This window comes from Crocuta crocuta, unplaced genomic scaffold (genome assembly GCF_008692635.1).
Source record: "Crocuta crocuta isolate KB4526 unplaced genomic scaffold, BGI_CrCroc_1.0 scaffold126, whole genome shotgun sequence".
Classification (NCBI taxonomy): Eukaryota; Metazoa; Chordata; class Mammalia; order Carnivora; family Hyaenidae; genus Crocuta; species Crocuta crocuta.
The window spans coordinates 2,355,568-2,361,567 of record NW_027531000.1 but is presented as its reverse complement, the minus strand read 5'-3'; the positions used below and the strand labels follow the sequence as shown (position 1 = coordinate 2,361,567).

General features: G+C 36.5%; 1 protein-coding gene across 2 annotated transcripts in view; it reads right to left on the bottom strand.

The window, feature by feature from the left end:
• Nucleotides 1–6,000, bottom strand: part of TAFA1 (TAFA chemokine like family member 1) — a 505,381-nt gene that overhangs the window by 7,561 nt on the left and 491,820 nt on the right. The gene's annotated exons all lie outside the window — the stretch shown is intronic.

The window sequence follows — 6,000 nt, the reverse complement described above, 5'->3', positions numbered from 1 at the left end:
ACAATGAAAAAAAAAAAAAAAAAAAAAGAAATGACTACAATCATAAAAGAAAAGCTGCAAAATAAAAACCAAGAGTAATAATAAATAAAAGTATTTGTTTACAATCAAAGGTATATTGATGTCAGCTGTGTTTCCTTTTGATGTTTGATACGATGTGGGTCGAACTTTCAAAAGTTGAGCCTCTGATAAAAAAAGCTCTACTTTTCAAGGCAATATCAAAGATGACCACAACAGGAAGCTGGCAATGAATTTAATGGATGTATTTATAGCACAGTCTTGTTTTTGTTTTGATAATAAGATTTTATAAAATAGTGACTGGATGCACCCTGCATAAGTCAAGGAGCTCCCTATCTTCCTTAATGCCTTAATGAGTGAAGAATTATTTCTGCCATTCAAAATTTTGAAAATGTCTGTCAGTGTTTCTTGTATGGTGCTTTCTGATTGGCTGTTTTCACACTGGACTAGAACCCTAGTTCTACATCCCTGAGGGGAGTCCCCGCCATGATGTTTCCATCTCACAAGGGCAAAGAGGCCTGATGACATCTGTTAACATCACAGAGGATTCGTATTAAAATGGAAAGAAGTAAATCCCTCAGGGAAGCAGGAGTACAATATAATTCCCCATTTGGGATTAGATCGCTAATTTAAAAACAACAGAATGGTTTAAACATCCAGACATCTGCCTTTATTCAAGCTTTCTTCTTTTTACACTACTCTTACTTCAGACTTTCCTTCCTTTGGAATCCAGTGTATGGAGTGCAAAATTTGATCTTATATGCAAAATCGTGTCTACTCTATTATCTGGTCAATTTAGGGAATTTTTCAAGGGTAATTTTGAACACAGCATGTAATATAGGAAGTAAAATTTCTAAGTAGTCTATCCGTATGCAAGACAACGTGGTATTTTGGTAAAATATGGGGTAGTAACAGATGACACAAATTCTCCACTGGGTACAAAATGATTATGAGAGTTAAGAGTGTTTTTCTTTTCAATAGTAGGGTTCTGTATGAGCATGTAGAATAGGGGAAGATTCCAGTCACAGGTAAAAGAGACTTATGTGCATTTATAGGTGACAGTATTTATGTGCATTGATAGGTGACAATATCAAATGAGAGAAGCATGTGCTTTGGCAGTAAGAAAAACACATGAAGTGTTGAAAGGAAACAAAAGTAAATGGCAAAGCTTCCAGTAACATAAGATAAAAGTCAGGGTTTGGCAGTGTTTATTGAGAGCGTAGAATTGGAAGTTTCCCTTCAGCTAGCAGTCAGCAACAGGCTGGTGACATTTGCCACACTTGTCCCCTGAAATCCCACCTAATATTTCACTATTGCTGCCCTAAGTCAACACCAACAAGAATGGAAACCCTCTGATCTTAGCTCTGAGGGGGAAATTGCCTTTCCAGACGGTCTTCCATTTAGCGTTTGTGACTTTTTTTTTTCAGAGGCACACAAATAATGAACAACTGTCGGCGAGGTCCCCTTTAGCATCTCTACTTCCTTCTATAGGATGCTGTTCCTTCTTCTTGAGGTTGCTCTCTGCTCTCTCAGAGCTGACCTACTTTGTTGTAAGCCAACAAAGCAGTTTCTTTCTCTTAAGCATTAATGTCTTCTAAATGAAAATGTAGACAATAGGAAAAAGAATGCATCTCAAAACCCACAGATCACCTTTAATTCAAGGTAGTAAAGGTCCACTGACTCAAAAGGAAAAAGGAAAAGCTTTCTAAGAATAAAAATGTCCCAGATTGGCCTGTAATTCTCTAAAAATTCCTATTACACTTGCCTTTTCTTAATAGAGTTTGGTGCTTTGCCGTCATCTAGATTCATCTATTAGCTGGCTTACTAGCATCCAATTCATTCTTCCACTGTTGCTTTTCTAAAGATGCTATTAGAGTAATTTTGCTTTTGATTTATGCATTACATGGTCATCTTAATATCTATCACTTAGTGTTCTAGGCCAAACTGTAAAGACTATAAAAACTATAGTCTTTTTTCCTAATTTTTTCATATACTTGTATTTCCTGCACTATCTTTAAACAAATTCACAGAGAGGATTTATAAATTGCGCCCTCTCCTCCCATACTGGAAGTCACCTAAAACCTTCAGATTATTGAAAGGGGGAGCGATTGATTAGATTTAATGCAGTGAGCTAATATTAATACAACTTAACTGGTTTTATAATTTTTCTTACGGAGATATCTATAATAAGAAAAATGCAGGTGCAAATAATTCTAAATATCTTGAATTACAATGGTCAGTACAATAATAATAACGATAACGAACATTCTCAATTGCCTCTTCTGGGTTTCTGTTAGGTACTTTTAATGTATTATCTTAATCTTCATAGCAGTCCTAAAGATGGGTATTACTATGAACCGATTGTATGGGTGAAAAAAAATGAAGCTCAGAAAGGTTAAGGAAGTTGGCCAAGTTTACACAGGTAGGAAGTGTAGGAATTAACACTAAATGCAGGACTGCTTAGTGACAAAATCCATGTTTTTCATCATAATAGTGCTAACTTATTGTAGTTTTGTGTTCAGGATTCACAGAACTCTTAAAAAACATTTAGTGATGGCTGAATGAATGTATCCTCTCTAATGTATTATTATTGAAAGTAAATTTCATATCAACACAAACACTTGAGGAAAATACAAAACATGTGTTTTCTTATAAAATTAAGTTAGCATAAAAAATAAGTTGGGTAAGAGCCAGTTTATATCATATTTATTTCTTCCTAGACTGAGCTCCATATTGCTTGATTTTATTACTTTATGGCATTTTAACAGAAAGTCTTAGTAGTGAACAATTTTTGAAGCCACAAGAAATTTGTGGGTCGACGTATAACTTCTATGAGGACTTTTTATCCCCTAGAAGAATGGAGTTAATTAAATATCAGCTGCAAAAACCAACTCCCTCTTATCTATGATGATTAGGAAAGAGGCTCTTAAAGTTTCCTTTTAAACCTGAGGTTTGGAATTTGCTCTATTACTGTATCATGTTCAGGAAAATATTCGATCTTCAGCTTTTTCAAGAATGTTCATCTTTCCTTAAGAGTCTTAAAATTACTAAAGCTACTCATTAATCATGAGTTTTGATTTCATCCTAACACTACGTCATGTTGCTGCAGAGCATAAAAGAGAGACTGTAAAAGGAGAATCAATCCAATTTTCAGTGGGAAGTCTTAAATAGAGCAGAAGTCTTTTTGCTGCTGTTATGGTTGTTTACTGTGAGGCATTTTACCATATAAAGAGAACAAGGTACTGATAAGCAATGGACTTAATACATACAGCAAATATACATTATTTTATTAAAGACCTGAAGTCCCTTTTTAGCATTTCAATAAACAACATCTGAGTCTCAGTTTAGTAAATGTTCTTTGGGCATTTTCTGTAGTCAAAGCACTACCTGGCTTAGTGACATGGATAAAATAATGAACATGACATAGTTCCTGCCCTGAGAGCTTATGACATAGCTCAAGGTTTATCTCCATATGGGCACTATGGGCATGTAGGCCTGTATTACGGTAAGGAGGTATAAATGAGCCTAGTGCTCCTCTGGCCAGAAGTACACTAGTGTGCAAGAAGAATAGGCCCGCACTGGGGAGTGGGAAGAGAAAATTTTAATAAGGTTGTGGAAGTTCTTGAAAGCATGAAGCTCAGGCTTCCTCTCCTCTCCTCCCTGCCTCTCTCCCAACAAGGAATGGTAAGTCACTGAATATTCTAGATTCTGTGAGCAAAGGGAAGACATGATTAGCGGGTGATTAGGGGAAGATGGACTTCGCAGTGATGCACAAAATGGAAGAAGTAAGAAGGAAGTACCTGAAATGCCACATCAGCACACACAGGTGCATTCAAACAGAAGGGACAGGTCTTGATTTTGGATGCCTACTCCAGAATGGTGAAGAAGGGCAGAGCTGAAAGTGATGTTACGAACAACTGAGGAAACCATATGGCAATAACTCAACTACATTAACCGTAACCCTAGCCACCCCGCACCTGAATTATTAGCTCATGTGCCCACCTATTTAGCAGGCAGGGTGCTTCCTCAGGGCAGGGATCATACTGCATTCATCTTTGAATGGCACAGAGTAACTCAAGGCAGGTTTGCAATTTATGAATGACTGAATAAAAAAAAAGAAACAGAGAAAAAGAAAAAAAAAGACATGCTTCTATCAAAGGATTGTGAGGATTCCATGAGAAAATGCATTCAAAGCACTTAGCAGAGTATCTGGCATTCAATAAGTGTTCATTAGCTATTATTATCATTGGCTTCAACATTTCTATGACTCTAAAGAATAAAATCGCTCCAAAACAGTAACACAGTTCTTCACAAAGTGAGACAGTAAACCATTGTTCTTCGATATTATGCCAAACACCCAGCTTGCTTCTATGACTTATGAGAGTTTGAGCATAAATTAAATGGTTGAACATATGATTGCATTCATGTTCCCAGAAGTAGGTTATAAGTACATCAATCAAGACAAATTTCCAGGCTCATTTTTGTGCAACCTGTCATGCAATTTAGGCAATGGTTGGAACTCCATTAGAAGGCTGGGACAGCCCTCCTCCCTTCCTTTTGGCACAGGTTGTTAGAACAGCTGTTACAATGCTCTTCTTCAAAAGGCCCGCAGTGGCTCCCTCTGTGTTATTGTCTTTATCAAAGTAAACAGAAAGTTAAAGGCACTGAATACTATTGCTGGCAGTCATTCGCAACTCCCTCTTTCCTGTGAGTCCACATTTAAGGATAGGATCCAGGGAAGAGGCATCATGTAGTGGTTAAGGCTCGAAGCTCTTGGGTATGTGACAGAAGGACCGGTGTGTGAATCCTGACTAACTCCACCACTTACTGGCAGTATGGCTTTGGAGAGTCTCTTAGGTCAAGTCTCAGGTTCTTGACTTATAAAAACAGTGAAACAAAATCACAACTGGTTATAGTAAATTTTAGATGAGATCAGGATCTTAGTGTAATATATAATAAACTTCATATACAACATATAGTGGTTATTATTGTTATTTATCCATGTGTCCTCTATCAAGCTATGTATGCTATGCATCCATCCAATTACATTCATAGAGAGTTAATGCCTGGTCTTTCATGGAAGCTTCTATAAATTGTGGATGCTTATATTCAAGTTTTGCTAATTAGACTGTATTTATTAGTAGGATCTACAATATATTTCAGAGGCATACATGAAATTAATGATGAGATTGATTAGCATTGCTTTCCTTCTATAAATTCTATTCCAGTGCTTTTCAAACTGGGGCAATTTTATCTTCCTTGAAGGTATTTGAAGACAAAAATCATCTTTTATTCATTCCAAAGCTCTTCATTGACTGCTGTGAATAAGTAAGTAGACATAATATAGACACAGCTCCTATCATACCCTAAAGTGGGTTACAGTCTATTGTGGGAGATATACACTACATGTAATGGTGTGATAATACAGAGTGACAAATTATTAAAAAAAAGTACTAGGGAAACTAATGAGTGGATCTAATTTGGATTGTCAGGGTGACGATAGTAAGAAAAATCCTCCTTAAACATAGGGGTGCATATATCCTTTCAAATTAGTGTTTTCATTTTCTTTGGGTAAATGTCCAGTGGTGGAATTACTGGATTGGATGGTATTTCTATTTTGGGGGAACCTCCATCCTCTCTTCCACAGTAGCTGTATCAATTTACATTCCCATCAACAGTGCGTGATGATTCCTTCTTCTCCACACCCTTGCCAACACTTGCTATTTCTTATTGTTTTTTAAACCATTCTGACAGGGGTGAGGTGATATCTCACTGTGGTTTTGATTTGCATTTCCCTGATGATGAATGATGTTGTGTATCTTTTCATGTGTCTATTTGCCTTCCATATGCCTTTTTTGGGAAAATGTCTATTCGAGTCCTCTGCCACTTCTAAATTAGACTGTTTGGTTTTTTAGTGTTAAGTTTTTTAATATATTTGGGATATTAACCCCTCATCAGACATATCATTTCCAATATCTTCTTGCA